Source organism: Lycorma delicatula, chromosome 2 (assembly GCF_047948215.1).
Source record: "Lycorma delicatula isolate Av1 chromosome 2, ASM4794821v1, whole genome shotgun sequence".
In the NCBI taxonomy this organism is placed as follows: domain Eukaryota; kingdom Metazoa; phylum Arthropoda; class Insecta; order Hemiptera; family Fulgoridae; genus Lycorma; species Lycorma delicatula.
In genome coordinates, this window is record NC_134456.1 from 184,102,922 (window position 1) to 184,121,641 (window position 18,720).

General features: G+C 28.5%; 2 long non-coding RNA genes across 2 annotated transcripts in view; one reads left to right on the top strand and one right to left on the bottom strand.

Annotated features, from left to right (window-relative positions):
* Positions 1–8,450, bottom strand: part of LOC142319492 (uncharacterized) — a 134,713-nt gene extending 126,263 nt beyond the window's left edge. The window contains exons 1-2 of the long non-coding RNA XR_012755206.1: positions 8,330–8,450; positions 3,922–4,074 (exon numbers count right to left, since the gene is read on the bottom strand). This is a non-coding gene — a long non-coding RNA (uncharacterized LOC142319492). The remainder of the gene's footprint in view (positions 1–3,921; positions 4,075–8,329) is intronic.
* Positions 8,451–8,582: 132 nt separating this feature from the next.
* LOC142319494 (uncharacterized) overlaps positions 8,583–18,720 on the top strand; it is a 493,718-nt gene continuing 483,580 nt past the window's right edge. Inside the window, exon 1 of the long non-coding RNA XR_012755207.1 lies at positions 8,583–8,703. This is a non-coding gene — a long non-coding RNA (uncharacterized LOC142319494). The remainder of the gene's footprint in view (positions 8,704–18,720) is intronic.

The following is an 18,720-nucleotide window of genomic DNA, read 5'->3' on the forward strand; positions in this document are numbered from 1 at the left end:
TTTAGCTGCTATTGGCGCAGAGAGGACCACCTGGTGCGCCGGGAAGCTGTGCGCTAAGCGCACGAACGATTTGTACTGCTTTATAGGAACGATTTATCTAAAATTATACTTGTGTTTTGGGGATAAAAAAGGAAAACGGGTTAGAGCTATGTTAAAAAATCACAACTCAAGAAAAATCTAAAAATGTTCAGGATTTTGAAGATTTCGTTGTAAAAGTTTTTGTTGTTATTAGTACGCTAAATTCATGAATGTTATTTAGTTACAGTTGGCAAAAAAAATTTATTAAATATTATATAATAAAACATAAACAATGTAACATTTTCGCGATGGGCCATAGGCCCGCTTTTTTTCTAGTAAATAAATAAATTTAAAATTTAGAATATTTTACGAAAAAAGCTTATTTTATTAGAAAAATAAATAATAAAAAAATCATTAAATATTTATTCTGTAAACTAAGTAATTTAACATCTATTAATTTTATACTTAAAAATGTAATTCAATCTGTGAAAAGCATGATGAAACATGATAACGCGATGAACTAGTATAAGATTTGCTCGTTCTTGGTTACACAACATAACCAATAAAAACCAAGATTTCAATAGACTTGAATAATATAAAATTTACATTCCGGCTAGATTTGATAAAAAAAAAATATTATAGGAACAAACATGATAAATCAGATGTATTATTCAAGTCAATGCTTAAAGGGTTTCTTAACATTTTTTACCTGGACGCCATATAATAACAGTGGTAATCGACTAAATAAGAAGTTAGTAATTAGCTTGAAAAGATCTTTGAAACAAAAAGTATCGTTTATTTGAAAGTGATTTAATATTAACATTTTTTAAAGTTTATGTTTTCTCCCTGGCTGCCCACAGTAATTTAATTTTTTAAGAAAATCGAATTTGATAAAAAAATGTTAATTTTGGAAAATTTGTAAACATATGTAATAATGACGGCATTGATTTAGCATTTAATAGTGGTATATAACATTTTTAATATCCAAAATTATTACTCTAAAGATTTTTGTGCTGAGATGTTCATCAATCGAAAATATTTTAGCCGATTTCATGATTAAGAAACTGAATTAATTCAACTACAAAATTATCATTTTATAAAACTTTCAGTTACGAATACATACCTTACACTATACCTTACAGAACTCTATTTGGTTGGAAATTCAGTTTTATATTACATAATAATACAAAAAATATTTTTGTTTAAATCAACTATAAAAATGTATGAGAGCTGATTATTACTACAAAGATTTGTATGACAAACAAAAAAGAGTTCTAAGCACAGTGGGTGCAATAAAGTAAATTATGTGTTGGTATGCAGGCGTTGGGCTATACTTCTTTATACTTCCCAATATAACAAGTATTTTTATATTTTTTAACGATGGTAAACATTTTTTAAATATTCTTTTTGTTAACTGTAAACATTGAATTTTTTTTTTTGTATATCGGTAAGGTAATTAAAATAGCATTCCTGCATAATTTGTTATTTTACATTCAGTTTTGGTGTTCATTTTTATTTTAACACTCTTCACTTCCATAATTAAGTCTTGAGAATTTCTCATCTGATATCCAATTTCATAGATGGAATATATTAGTTATACACACTTTAGTTATACACACTTTAGGTGACCTTGGTTACTTACACTTTCAACTGAATACAAGATGGGAGATTCATTAAATCTAATCGCTGGAATCAGCTAGATTGCGATCTGTTGATAAAGTATTTAAATTTTCAATTTAAATATTAAGTAAAATAAGTATAAAAAATAATGGGATTATTTAAGTAGTATAAAGACTATGTAATGCAGATTAAGATTGTAAATATGTTTCAGCAAAGAATGTTGGCCTATAATAGTAAAGATCAAGTGAAAGTTTTATTGGGAATTATGAAATTCTCTTAGAACATCAGCAAAGACTAAAGGGTTTAAAAATTACATATAAACGTTTCAATAAAAAGTAGATTTTCCATAACAATTACAACAAAAGTTTTATTTAAATTTTCATTAAAATAAAAAAATATAACAGCGGATTACTCGCTGACCATAATTACTTGCCGATTTGTATGGAGTGGTCACTGTCTTTCATCTGGGAGGTGCTGGGTTCAAATCCTGGTCATGCTTGGCATTTTTCCACAATCTAAAAAATCTATTTCTTATCATTAAGAAAAAAGGAGTAGGAAAATTGTAATTGGCTTCAGGTTTGCAGCTTCAGGAAAGATAATAATAATATTAATAGCTGTTTAACAATAGCTGAAACAATCTGTACACATATCTCTATGTATGCGCCTATTGAATCAGGTGAAGATGATACCAAAGATGTTTGTTACTCTCAACATCAGGATGCCATCCACACTAATCCCTAAAACCAAACTAATCATTGTTGCTGGTGACCTAAATGCTTATTAGGAGCCGATAGGACTGGCTGGAAAATCACCCTCGGAAACTTTGGGCTCGGCAATACCAATGACAATGGATTACGTTTATTGCCGTTCGCTACAGCCAATCAGTTACTAATTGGCAACAGCCTCTTTTGTGACCCAAAGAAGCACCAGCTCATATGGCGTGCCCCAAATGGCAAAGATACATCACTCTTCGATTACGTATTGATTAATGCTCGATTTCTATCCACAATCAAAAACGTACGAGTAATGCACGGGGCAGATTTTGGCTCCAATCATTACCTTGTACGTGCAACTGTACAATTGAGGCTCCAACCTGCGAAAAACAGGCACCCCCACCAATGAAGTGAAACTGGTTAAAGTTACTTGAACCAGCTAATAAGCATCAATTCCAACAAACATTAGCCAACATGGTGACGTGGATGCTGAGTCAAACCAGACAGCTGAAGTCATTCATGAATGCGGTAAGAATATCTGCCCACCAATACGCTACCGAACACACGCCTGGATATCAGATGAATGTCTCGACTTAGTCCATCTAGTTGTAAACTACTTACTTAGTCGTAAACTAGCAAAACTAGTTGACTATGAACAATACCGAAAATTGAACCGGGAGATCAGAAGGAAGCTGAAGGCCGAGCGCAAAGCATATTGGAATGATATGGCCACTAAAATTAAAGAACCTGCACAAAAACCTGAATTCCGGGCCCTCTACACAACACTTAGACGCCTAAGTGGAAAATGTAAGACATTTAATATGAATATACGGAAAGTCGATGGAAACTGTACGATTTGTACAAAAAGAGTGTGTGTGTTTTAACTCTCGTAAGGTCATTAAGCAGCGTAAAATGACAAGTTACAACCTTATTACAATAACAGTTACTCTAGGATATACGTTAAATTTTTCATTTGACTCTGCGTAAAACACTAAATAATTAATATTATATTTCTTATTTGTAATACGTTTTATGGACCTAATCCTGTGTTTCTGTGTTAAATGAAAAAAAAAGAAGAAAACGACGAATTCTCATAAACAGAAGGAGTATGAGAAATTCGATGCCAGTAGAAATAATTCCCATATAAATATACCCCTAACGCCCAATTATACTTTATACACTATATTCATTCAAACACACACTCATCCAAATACTTATATTTACATCCTCCAGTACACCAGTATTTTAGTTGCACCATTTACACTTCAGAGTCTGGGAATAGAGAAGAAAATCGTTGATTGGTTGAAGGCGTTAGTTTTAATAGAGGGAACAAAATTCCATGGTTATAATTTCATTAAACGAACCAGACGCAAGAATCCACAATCCTTCTCGTTATCTAACCATAAAAATTAATCAACAAATTTTTAACAGACTTCTTACAATGACTATAATATTTATACTTTCTCTCTTTGATATTTATAAACTGGTATCCAAAAACATTAATACGAAAAAACTATCTACTATAATATTTAAAATAAACTAAGTTTTAAATTAAAATACATTTGTCGACCTGTGTAGCTGAGTAGGTAGCGTTTCAGCATTTCGTTCGTTGGTCCCGGTTTGAATCCATGTAGGCCGTGTTGAAATTGCCATCCAGTTCTGACATCTTTTCATACGCTACCAATTTCCACCGGGCTAATGACGATAGCTGTTGATATCCGTCCTTTCATAACAAATAAATAAAAATAAATAAATAAGTAATTTTAAGTATCTTAATTTTATAACTGGTTAGTATGGACAAAAGAAAAATCCATAATATAATATTAACATCGATATTTAATAGGTTTACATCAAAACTATTTCAGAACGAACCCACTAAGATGAACAAAACAAACGAAAATTAACGATTAATTATTTATTAAGCACCAATTTTGTAAATGAATAATTTGTGTGTTCAGAAATACATGCTGGAAAATTAAATTAGGAGTATTTAGTATCATAGATCCCCTCATATTTCAATTTACAAAGAACTCTACCAGTACAAAAAATACACCAATGCAATAAAAAAATAAATAAATAGAATTGTTAATAAAAATTCATAAAGTTTTAATTAAATTCTGTTAATAAATAATCTTTTTATGAATATTCATAATAAATGAGTGCAGTTCCATAAATAGTGTCAGAATAAAATACTCGTAAAACGATCGAATTGGAATTCAAATAAAAAAATATCTCATAATCATGAAGGGGTTTTGGATTTTGATCCACCTGTTCTATAACTTACTGATTAAAATCCTTTTAAATCCCGGAAAAATAGAAATAATAGAAAAATTTATGAAGTATCAATATATTTCTTGAAATCAATATATTCCATATTTCTTCAAAATAAGGATGTTCATTACACTCTTAATTACAACCATCCCTAGAAAAAATATATAAATCAAAAAATATCATTCATCCTTAATTTATCTATTTTTTATATACTCTTGTCGTTGTTATTGTAGATTAATCACATTACTTAATATTAATATTATCTCACTATATTAGGTAAACAATTTTGTGACATCTTTTCAAATACTATATAAATATTTTTATGAAATGTCTGTCTATCCTAATAGGTTAATGTGTAAGAAAAACGCGAGCAATGACGCCAGAAATGTGTAATTACTGATGTAGATCAAAGATATAAATTGTGAAAATGAGATTATTAAGATCTGTAGTCGGATAAAATTAGCTGATTTGATGTGAATCGTGAACTCAATATTTAAGAACTCAATATATAAAATTTGAATCAAAAAACCAGTACTAATGTGAAAGATGAGCAAATAGGACGAGAAAAGAATTTAACAAATAATCTTGAAAATTTAGTATTTAATTATGAAACTATAATGAGGAATTTAGGATTCCTGATGGTAAGAAGGCAAAGTCAGTTTGTATTGCCATAATAAGTGAAAATTTAAATATTTGAAGGATATGAAGAAGAAAAAGAAGATTAATATTAAAGCAGCTTTTAGAATCTTAATTTACATCATTAATTATATACAGCAAACAAGATTAAAAATGAAAAACGGAACAAATCTATTTATCTATACGAATACAAAACTATTTCACTTCTTAAGTTTTATTATGCTAAAATTTAATTTCATAAAATTTTAAAGTTGAAGGATAAACTTCATCTAGTGTCTAGCTTTATTTTAGTTCTGAAAATAATATTCGTGAAGAAACACTTAATCTTAGCGACTGATATAAAAAAGTCAAATTCTAAACTTACATAAATATCGAGCGTTTTGAATATGTTGTATAATAAAAAAAAACACATTACCATTCACGATAATAGTCTGTAATAAATAATAATCTATTTTCGTGCATAAGACTAGTGGGAGTACCGGACTTGACCTGATCTGTGTTGGTATACATTTATTACCCACATCAGAGTGATAAAACATTAATACCACAAATAAAATTATATAAGACAAAATAGGTATAAAATAATTTTTTTATTAACAATTGTTATTCGCTTAAAGATCATTTAATCAAAATTAAAAAAAAACTTCCTACAAGGGTTATTTCAAGTTTCAGTCCACAATAACATCTAGACCAGCTGTTTATTGTGAAACCAAAACCGAATAAAAATTTTTAATCTTGTTCAACTTTCAGTCTGTTTCACTTTGCTGTTATTTCTTTCACAGTGCGATTTGATAGTAAGCCGAAAATTTTACTTCAGGGAAAAAACGAGTGTTTGATTTAGAATTCAGACCGAGGTGAAAATTTTGAGTAAAAGTTTACAAATTCATTGTCGAGGTCAAGAAATAAGGTTTAAAAAAACAATACTTATTCCATTTCGTTTACATGAATATAATAAATTAAGTTTTGGGATAATTTAAAATGTTTACTCTAAGCGGTTGGTAGTAAATAGGAAGTTCGGGGAACTTCGAGCGGAATCGTAACACTTCGGGTTTTGTTGTTTACCGTTTATATGTCCTGTTATTGTAGTAATGAATACTTCGTTGTTGATAAAGACTGTTTTTACACAATAGGGAATCAAATTTTATCAACTTATCCTGCATTAACATATTTTAAAGATATTTTCAATAAACTTACTATTATAGAATTCGCGTAATTAATAAAACACATTCATGTTTTTTAACCTTATATGACAAAATCATGTTATTAAAAAAAAAAAACTGAACCAAAAAAAAAAGAATAAATTATTAAAAAAAAAACAATTAAAAGATGGATAATTCTGCATTATCTAATGCAGACATCTAATTGTAATTAAAAAAAAAAAATGTATAATTTTGTATATAATTCTGCGACAGCGTACGCGTTCGTTGGTTGGCAACATATAAAAAGAGAAGTGTGTGCTGTTCTCCACGCCACATTTCCTAATGACAATCAAAAAGGAAAATTGGAAAGGAATCACATTAGTCTTCACTTATAGACTGCTATTATCGCGATTGTAAGTGAATTTAAGGGGAAACGTATCATTAAATAATAAACGAGATAACATCGAGCTGAATCCGATGGTTTATACAAACAAAATTTAAGAAAAAAAAACGAGCGTACTGTAGAAGACTGGTAATTTTAAGGGACGATTTCAATTCGGATATAAAAAAAGAAAATTAACGTTTTATAAATTTAATGGTTGAATATTCGAATTACAATTGAAATTCAAGCCATAAATATCTTCTACAATACGAGATTCTACCTATTTTCATGAAAAAGTTATTTCGTTCGACGAAGGAAAGCCCTATTTAAAATTCAAAAACATTTTCTATAACATTCTTACAACTGTTGCAATAATGTCGCAAAATGTTTTGCAACAAAGCAATGTAGATTTTGAGCTTCCAGTGTTTTCTTTAAATGCATTATTAATTATTAGTAAAATAAGAACATTATAAAGGAACAGTTGCTGTATTAATATTGAATATTTGGTACTTACGTATTAGCCCGCCGATCAGTAAATTGCAAACTTTTGGATTATTGTTAATATCACCCAATATAACCATTAAATTACCATTTTTATAACCACTTATATTCATTTCTTTTATAGAATTAATTTAACTAAACTTAACCTACACTCGCTTCGCTTGCTAACCTTGAATAATTATCACAAAATTGGCGAGCGAAGTGAGCGTTATAATTTATATCTATAATTATAAGCAATAATGCTTATATTAAGAATATGTAAAATATGTTAATGATCCCGTAAGTTTGAAGTACTTTCAACGTTACGGGATAATTATGGTTTCGGTCGACGGGCTAAACGTAAATATCGAATTTTTTACTCCCCTTCAAAAGTAGAAAAGTTACAGAAAATAGTGGTTAAACATTAAAATATTTAAATTTTCATTAATGGAAGGATTATGAAATACTTTCTAAACAATTTTAATGTATCCTCTAAAATAAAATATTCTTTTGCAATAGAATGCTGAATATCACAAAATGTTTATGAAAATCATTTTACGAAAAGAATCAGAAAATGTAAGGTATATGTACGAATAATGTTCTAGGTTGCGATACCCATAATGCTTTATTTTTCCTCTTGAAGCGTAATAAACAGAAAACAGAAAACGCATTGAAGATATTAAATAGTCGATTATTTAATTTGACTACGATAGAAAGAAAAATTTTTGCAGAATTTTATAAAAGGAACAAGACTTGTTAAATATAATGTTACACTATACAACTTGTAAAACTAGGTTAACTACTGTTAAATATATAACTTGTTAAATATATAATTCGGGTATAATGAATTTGATTTTATATTAGGAAAACAGTAAACGAAAAAGGTATTAAAGTACATCAGATAAATTAGTTAGCCGCATTAAAACGTATGCCGAATGTTAGAGCTTGAAAAGAAATAACGATGTGCATCTAACGGAGTTAATGACTGATGACAGAAAATTATTTTCTCGATTAATTATTACGCTAAAATAATAGTACAACAAACATAATATATGATAATAGTTACTTACATAATTTTCTTCTAATAGGTTAAAAGAAAAAGGAGTGTACAGTTATTAGATTAATTTAATTAACAAACAATAAAATTTAAAGAACGTTTGTAATAATACTGTTTTAATAACACAGCACTTGTACAACGGATGAAGATAGCAGCGCTAGCAGTCCGGTGCATGATGCGCACAAGACAGTTGACAGTATGAGAAATGAGTTGGAATGGGGAGTAAACATGTATGAACAGGTGAATTTAAGACGCAGTTCACAAATGTTTTCTGTATAGATACGGGTTAATGTTGTGAAATTTACCTATTAATGTCCTGTAAAGATGAATTTATCGACTTAGTTTTAACTGGTACGTAGTTATAGAACAACAAACGAATTATCTAAGGTATGAAGTAAATGTATTTGTTATTAATTTTTATGTTTATTCGAATCGTAATGCTGTAACTGTAGTTATGGCTGACAGAGTTGTGGTCTGTCAATAATATAGTAATATACACTTAAAGAATTCTTTTAGAAAATTTCTAGGAATTTTAATCAGTTGAAATGACCAACCACAAATTACTTTTCTTTATTTTTAAGTTGTACATTGCTTTTATCATTTTATTAACTGAATAAGGAAAATGTCACGGTTTAAATCTTTTAATAAAAAAATATTATAGATAGTACATTAGAAACAATGCATACTTTACATGATGCAGATACCACTGCATATATGAATTAAGTATGAGTTAAATTTAATGGAAGAATCCATTAAATTTAACTCTATAGCCTTAATATTTTTACCGACTTTTCGAAAAATAGTGTGATATATACTATGTATATATACTATGTATGTATATATATGTATAAAATTTGTGACTCGATAATAGACTTTTCGACTTTTCGAAAAATAGTGTGATATATACTATGTATATATACTATGTATGTATATATATGTATAAAATTTGTGACTCGATAATCTCAAAAACTACTTAATTAATTTCATTGAAATTTAGATATGCTATAATAGTATATCTGAAGTTGTGCATGTTAATATTTTATGAAGATTGGTTGGGTCGTTGCTGAGTTACGGTCAATTTAAAATAAAAACGTAAAAAAAAAAATATTGAACGTAACTTCAATTTGAGGTATGTTTTCGGTCACATGGTAAGATTGGGGTTTGAAAATGAATTTTTTTACGTTTTAACGCATGAATTTCAAAAATACCATTCCTGAACAACATTTTATTGGCTCGTTAAATTTCTAATATACTAGATCAATTTAATTGAAATTTAGATATGATGTAGAAATGAATGTAATTTAGTATAGTGCAGTGAATTTTTGCAAGTAAAAATTTGACGAAAATTGATTGAGTCAATCCTGAGTTACGCTCAACTGTTTCAAAAAGTTTGAAAATTTTGTGGTTCAAAATTCTCCAATTCTACCATATCAATTTCATTAAAATTTAATATTGCCGTAGCAGTCTGTCTGAAGTTGTGCATGTGAAAATTTGATGAAAATTGGTTGAATCGTTCTTCAGTTACGCTCAATTTAAGGTTGTGTTACTTTTATATTAGTGTATTTTTCATACGCAATTATCCATTGCTCACTAATATGGTGAGCTAATTTAAGCTTGATGCTTGTGTTTACGGTCATCAAACGTATGTAGTGCGTTCTACTCAGAAAATCAGTGTGTTTCTGACTGCGAATAGTGATGACTCTGGAAACAAAGAGTCAGCATTCTTGCACTGAACTGTGCAACAGGTTCTTTACATTCATTTTTTCCAGTATAAAAACTGACTGTTAATTTCAATTTTTATTTTTTTTTACTGTTTTAGTTTATAATCCTGGGTAAATTAATATAATACTTTAAAAATACTTTGCTTTTAAATAAATTTAAATATTCACGGTTTTACTTTTTTCTCATTATTCTTTGTCACAATATTAAACTTTCGTTTCAAAATCCCGTATCAGTGGGAGTGTATTGATGTGTATTAGGTTAATACTTAAGAATAAACTGCTTGAGTATAAAATTATTTTTAAAATAATCTAATGATGAAGTGGAGGAATTTTTGAGGTTCTAGATTTTAAAAGGTTTGAACTTTGTTGTAGAGTTTTTTAAGTTATTGGTTTATTAATATTTAATTATAGTTAATATACGAAAAACCGGTTATTAATAGTTGAATTCGACGCCTTCAAGCGCTTTCGGAATTAAGTTGCATCTTCAGGAACTTTCATATCCGTCCTATTTATAACTTTAATTATACATTTATCTGTAGAATTGTAAGAAAATCGTGATATTTGCGTAAAATATAACAGCTGGTCATCATATGTCCTGACAATTTGGTCAAACCAAATTTGTTAACGTTTACGTTGACATAATGTTAAAACATATGACGACTAACTGTTATGTTTTACGTAAATATTACGATTTTCTTACAGTTTCACATCTGACGTTTTAATTAATTTGTTTTTTAATTTAATTAATACGATGTTAAGTTACTAACAGAATACAGTCAACAAGGATAATTAATTATTTACTTATTAAAATTCATTGTTACTAATCTCTTTAATTCAAAGCCAAATTAAAAAAAAAAATATGTTAGTTACTAATTTATATAAATACTAAATAAATTGCACTAATTATTAAATTTTTAATTTAATTGATTATATTGCCTGAACATGGTTAACTAACGAATCTTATGAACCTCCCCTCATCGAAATTAAATAGAGGGGAGGGGCCTCTATGAACAGGAGCGACAATCTAACGGGTTCGGTTTGTGAGGTAATACTGATAACATGATTTTTATGTTTTAACAATGTTACAAGAAGTTTTACTTTTTCGGCGAATATAGCGATATATTAAAAAAGTTAAATGGGATAGTATGGTGAACGTGTCAGAAATGGGTTATCGGGTTTTTGCAAGTCTTTACGCTTTAGGGTTCAATTACTTCATCTAGGCCAAAAAAATATACGTATGTATGTGTGTCGCATTGCTTTTGACCTTGTATATCAAGATTGAGAAGTCCGATTTTTTTTAAAATATGGCTCAAACATTTCTATATATGGGGCACTGATCATGTTAGTTTTTTTTAAATTCGTTAAGGGGTGAGGAATATCGTAGGGAATTTCGATTTCCTTTTGAGCATTTTAGAGAAAACTTTATTTGTTTCCTACAAAGCATATATTATAATATCAATCCAAAATATTTTTAGAAAAATCGATCCCCGCTTCTTAAAATAGAAATATATGTTTTTCGTTCTTTTGCTGTATCTGCCTTCAACTTAAATATTTTCAATTTTTTTTAAAGTTTATAGTTCGTAAAGAGAGCTATAAAAAAATGTCCACAATTTTTTTTTAAATTATAGACCCCGGACAAAAAATTTAAATACGTTTTTTGAAAATTTTTTATTTTATCTTTTATTGAAGGGGATGTTAGATTTAGAGAAAACTTTACTTAAGAAAATTTATTAGCCAATATGTGAATACGTTTAGAAAAATGTTCGTAAAAATTTATTTAATAAATAAGTACCTCTAAAAAAATATATATTGTTTTTCTTTTTTGGCTCTAACTCTTAATACTTATTTTTAAAAATGGTTTTTCTTAATAATTTCAAAGACTGTTGGACAACAATTATTTTCATAGAAGTTATACTTCATTTTTTTGTTATACTCATATTTAAAAATTGATGTGGACACTACACGACTTTATGTACGCCTATTAAAATTCGTATATACATTTATTTTAAATGAAAAGTACGTAAAATTTTATTTCATTAATAACTTCTAATATTTTTTCATATTCTTTTTATTGTTTTTACTGAATTAAACATTTTATTAACGTAAAAATTTGTTTACAATCAAGATTAATAATTATTAATAAATCAATATATTTAAATTAAAAGTAAAAAAAGTTAAAAAAAAAGAGATGAAGTCTGATTCTTCCTTTTGTAAGATCCAAATATTTTATTAATTAAACTTTTATTTGGCTATAACTCTGAAACCAATGAAAATAAGCACCACTTATGACATATCGTTGAAAAGCTCTCAATAGGTGCTTGTTAATGAATTTCAGAAAAAGTCCAAAATCCAAACAGATTGGATTTTGATTCTTTTTGAACCAGTCCAGTCCAGTCGATAGCAATAAAAAGGAGGGGCTTAACTAAATGTTACAGCAGTCCTAATCCAAAATTTCAAGATCCTACGGCTAATTGTTTTTGAGTTACGCGAGATAGGTACGTACGTACAGACGTCACGCCGAAACTAATCAAAATGGATTCAGGGATGGTCAAAATGAATATTTCCGTTGAAATCTGAAAACCTAAATTTTTCGCGGTTACAATACTTCCTTTTACTAGTAAAAATCCATTTAAATTTTTTATGTTAGGGATCGTTTCTCTAAAAAATAAATTTTTGATAAATTTTTTCAACAGAGTAAAGAATTATCTAAATCAAAAATTTTTTTATTCCAAACTTTGGAACTTTTATGGTTAAATCTTATTTTGGTAATCACCATAATCAATAAAAAAGCTCCCTTGTATTTGGGCTTCCAAATTTTAAATTGAACAAGAACATAAAATGACTTTTTAAGGCTATTCTATTTTACAATTTCGTCGAATTTTTTACAATTTTATTTTGTTTTATATTTTACTATTTTTTTACAAATTTTGTAGCTTTTTTACGATTTTAAAGTACTCCATTTTTACAAATTTTTAGAATTTTTTATTTTTTACTATTTTACAATGCTACATTTTGATCGGAAAGGTCGTGTAGCACTCTGCCAGCTTTTTTGTTTTAAACAAATTATCTAATATCCCATTCTCTGTTACAATTTTCGCTATAGTTATAACGTTTCATAAAATACATATTTTTATTATATTACATAAAGTAAATTTTTGTAAAATTTTTATTATTTTTGAAATTAATTACTAGTTTATTGTAGAATTCTTCTGTCCTAATTTATAATGCAGTCTGTGTAATAAAAAAAAAAAAAAAATTTTTCCAGAAATAGTAGTAATATGAGATTATTCTAAAAAAAAAAAAATTTTTTTTTATTGACGTAAGTGTATATTTTCAGCATAATCTCAGAAATTATTAAACAGATGTGAAAAAACTTTAGCGTTTTGAAGCTTACGTCTTTTCAAGTGTAATAGGCTATGTAGGAAAAATTCTTCCATCTACGGGGAAAATATTTTCGGTACTTACTATTAACGCCACCGCAGCTACAGATTTATTTAAAGTCAAAGTAGTCAATCGGATTTCGGTGGAAAATGGGCCGATATAGAGTTTAACATAGATTCAAAACAGTCTCTTTATTAATTTCAATAAATGGTTATTTATATTTATTTATTTTATAAATATAATTTAACCAAACTTAACCTACGCTCGCTTCGCTCGCTAACCTTGACTAATTAACAGGAGTGTTTTGATTATTTAAATAATAAATAATTGCAATAATTACTGAATTTATTAGATAAATACTCAAAAAATTACTCTTTTAATTAGTCAAGGTTAGCGAGCGAAGCGAGCGTAGGTTAAGTTTGGTTAAATTATATTTATAAAATAAATAAAAATAAATAACCTTTTACTAAAATTAATAAAGAAACTGTTCATTTTCCACCGAAATCCGATTAACCACTTTGTTTTTAAATAAAGCTGTAGCTGCGGTGGCGTTTACGTAAGTACCATATTTTCTCCCGAATATGATAATTATATTACGACTAACAAAACAAAAAACAAATAAAATCTGATCGGAAGAAAAACCACCAATACATGAAATACCGTACACTATACACACATGAAATTTTGAGAACTGATTCTTTTGATTATCATCAGACTATGAATCATAAATTCCAAAATCCCAACTCTTGCCAAAGTTCGTAATTTGTCATCAGAGTCTAGATCTCAGAGATGAAGCCAATTTTTAGAGGTGCCTTTTTAGTAGAAGCTAGGTTTTTATTTCTGTAGTTTGCATATGAAAGTGTCATTCAGGACGAAATTGTTTTTTCCCATGAAGATGTAGTTTAATGTAAAAAAAAAAGTTATTAAATTTGGCTTTATTCAGATCAAAGTTGTATTAAGGAGGCCCGAGCATGCAGCTACTTGGTGGAGTGGTTTGAGTAGCTGCCTTAGATTTTGTTTAAAAGGATTTTATGAGTAAACGCTTTAATGGATTCGACAAAATTGACCCGTAGAATTGCTCTACTGTCATGTCGAAGGCTAGTAAATATAAAGAGCTCCAAGACTTCTAACTTTTCAGCGTCTTCTCAATTAACAATGATTAAAAGAATTACTTTTTCTAGAAATAATGATGTTAACTTTATAGCCATTTTCTACTGTAAAAAGAGCAGCATGCTTGTGATGCTGATATGAAATAGTATATAGGCTCGGCGAGGTAAGCTAAAGTGTTTCCTTTTCTTCCTAGAGAGTAAATAGCAAAGTTTACGATTTATTTTTTCTTAGTAAGCCTGGCATGAAATTCTTATTCCTTCATAATGATTATCCTTTTTGATAGAGTGATTTGAGCATGAGAGAATAGGTTGGTATTTTTCATAAATATATCAGTCTCCTTTACACAGTAGCCTGGGAGAAGGTTATTGGTTCAATTCATTAATCTTAGTGAATCGAGCAGTAATAATCTCCAGTGTATCAGGTACAGATTTATTTCGCCAGGACCCGTTTATAGCCGCTCTACTATGACATGAAGACTAGTTTCTGTTGTCGCCTGTCTATCTATTGTTTGCCCTAAAACAGTGGACCTGAAGGAGTTAAAATCCTCAATGCAGAAAGAGTAACTAATTAACTTTTGCTATATACTGAACATTCTTTTAAAATATTTTCGCTGTATAATAAAAATCAGGGCATGTTATTTTCTCAAAATGTTCATTTCTTGTACGAAGTAAAGGAAGTATTTGTGATCGCGAAAATTTCGGTTTTCAGATTTCAACGTGGAAATATCCATTTTGACCATCCCTGAATCCACTTCGACTAGTTTTTTCGTGACGTCTGTACGTACGTATATATCTCGCATAACCCAGTAGCTGTAGAATATCAAAATTTTGGATTTAGGATTGTAGTAACGTCTAATTGAGCACCTCCTTTTTTGATTATTATCGACTGGGCCAATTGTGTCAAAAAATTCGTTTCCTTTTTTTTAATTTAAATATATTAATTTAATAATTATTAACTTCTGATTGTAAACCAATTTTTTTTTTTTAACTTTCTGGTTAACTTAAATATATTGATTTATTAATAATTATTAACCTCTGATTGTAAAAGAGTGTATATGCAATTTAATAGGCGTACAAGGAAGTTATGTGATGTTCACATCAGACTTTTTTATCTATATAACTCAGTACTATAGTAAATAGAATTTTAATTAAAATAATTTTAAATAAAAATTTAAGACTAACAACTAACAATAATGAACCCAACAGTGTAAAACATGTAAATGTATGAAAACAATGTGATAAGTAATATTATTTTTCTATGTGTATTACGTCGAAAATGTTTTTTTCAGAGAGAATTGGGTTTTCTCTAATTCGTCAAAAGTATTAAGTTTCATTCCATCACTCTTTATTACAAATTCCTTTTAATGTCACGCAATGAAATAAATGTCCCTATTGTAATATTTTTTTATCATATTTTGTCATTTATTGTAACCTCAGTTTTCAATGAATCTTTCAACCACTGATACAATTCTTTATTAATGACCTCCACTTCTTCCATTATTTATTCGTTTTCTTTGTCGTTCATATCAATGGCTACCTTTGAATTATTTATCTTATTTTATATACTTGTCCTTGCTGATCAGTGTAAAGTGAAGTGATTATATTCAAATATGTATTATTTTTTAGAGTAAACTTATTTTTTTCAGCGTGTAATACTTTTAATATTATATCTGGTTGAAACGCTAATAATGCATTTTTTTTAACTTAACCTTATTGAAGATGATTAATGATTAAAAAGTGGTAAAATTATTTCGAAACTCAAAGTAATAATGTATTTTATATACTTGTGTACAAGTTAAATACAATTTAGAAGTCACATTAAAATTACTATTTCTATAATATTTATATGATCTATCAGTAATATTTAATGATATTTTACAATATTTAAATTTTTTTATTTATTTTTAGATTTACGTTTTGAAATTTAACGTAAAAAACTTCTTCAGGTAAATTATATTGTAATGTTTCTTTACAGCACCGAAAATTTGTAAAATATTAAGTTTAATTTTTCAAGTTACAGTCGGATATTCTGACACAATTCTGAGGATGGGCGAAGAAAGCCTATATCTGGTAACCGTTGCCTCTTTATTATCTGAAGGAAAAGCAAATTTTTGCAACATACATTCTAACTGATGAGCGATTTATTTGTTTTTATACCCAGATCCCCGTGGAAGGACTGATAAGGTGAATGAAATTTAAAGATCATATCTTTCTCACAATCTTATTTTTTTCTCGTCTTCTTGATACTTTCGTTCTAGAGTTGATACTTTTCGTGAAGATCTAGAGATTTCGATAATACTTACCGAAGGTACGTTAGGACTTTAAAATTAAGAAGCCTTTGGAAAGTAGAAGTTTTTCAGGGCACTGTGACTATGGGTAGATTTAAGATTTTCTTGTTCATTTATCCACTTAATTTACATTCTTATTAATTTACGCCCTGTGTTGAGGTCCTTATAAGAAATTAAGCTTCCGACTGATTTAACATAGAAATTGTTTATTAACGGTTTTGCAGGAAATATCGAAAACTGAATTTATAGTATGATAAAATAAATTAAATTTACAAGTAAATGTATATTTATATTTTGAAACAATGTTTTCGTAATTCTTAAAAAAAATTATTTCTTTTTCTAATCGTTGATTCTTCATAAATTCTTGTTTTTTTTTGCTCCAACAACTCTTTTTATTGTTTCAAAATGAAAAACGGGACACTGATGCGTTGCTTTACATCTATTGGAATCCTCTTCATAGGTCGAAACAGCATCATTCAAAGAGTAGTTAGTATTTTCTGAGAATAATAATGTTTACTACACAACCATTCTCTGCAGTAAGCACAATGAACATATCACTAGTACGTCGGAGTGAACCCTGCATTTCGGTGGACCTGGCATATTGATTTGCGATCGTGCATTCGGCTCGGTGGATAAGACTATAGGAGACCACTTCATTTCTCATTTTTGGTAGTAAGCCGGGCACGGGATGTTTCTATTCCTGATATTGATTATGTAAGTTTTAGTAGCGATTAATGATTTGTGTAGGTCACCAGCAACCATTACGGTTATGTCACTTGACAGGCAAATTTTAAAATATTTTTTTATAATTCATGGAGAACCACATAATTTTCCTTTCTTTATAAAAATTATAAGTGTTTAATCTCATAAAAGTCTTTAAATTAAAATCTTTTCAAGCAAATTATTTCAAAATAAATAGATGATATTTTCTGCTTAGTTGATGAATAAATTTATTGCCACAGAATTATTATTAAACTATTCCGTCATTTTAAATGTTTTTACTGTTACTCCATTTTATTGGAGAAAATACTTTTATTTAATGGTATAGGTTTAAAATTATAAATTTAAATAACTTCATTCAATAATTCATTTGAATCTATAAATTAAGGATATTCCTCAAAAATAACTGAATTGGCTGTATTTACTATTCCGTTTTCTCTGTAAAAATATTTTATTTTTTATCCTAATGTGTACGTTGCAATTTGTTCAACTAGTGAACCATAAGCAATTTCTCCACAGTCCAATGAGATAAAGATGATGTGTAAGACATGTAAATGAGGTGTAGTCTTGTTAGACTCAGGCCGACTATTCCTGAGACATGTGGTTAATTGAATCCCAACCACCAAATCATACCTGTATCCACTGTCTAGTATTCAAATCCGTACAAAAGTACGAATCCCTGTACTTTTACTATCTTTTACTAGAATTAGAATCTCAGTACCTTTGACTTCGAAAATCAGCTGTTAAGTAATTTGCGACGACGAGTTTTACCATTAGACCAGCCCGTTGGCCTCTATAGGAGGATGGGCTTAAAGAGTATCTTTTGCGAAGTATACAGTGTGATTCGAGGAAAAATGACAAACTAAATCCTTATTTCATTCTTTTCTACAATGCAACTTTTATTTTTTCCTGCATTTACGTTTTTCATTATCTGATGATGTACATTTCATTATCTGGTAATTTTTATACAAATTATGTATAAATTCTTCTTCTTTTTCAATATTTCAGTGTTTTTCCTTAATTTACAATCTAGTAGCTCGACCTGTTTTGAGGTCCTTATAAGAAAAATTAAGCTTCTGACTGATTCTTAACATACAAATTTTTTATCCCCAATTTTTAATACAAATTGTATTATTTTTTGTTCGTTCTGCATCGCAGAACGAACAAAAAGTAATTAAAAAGGTT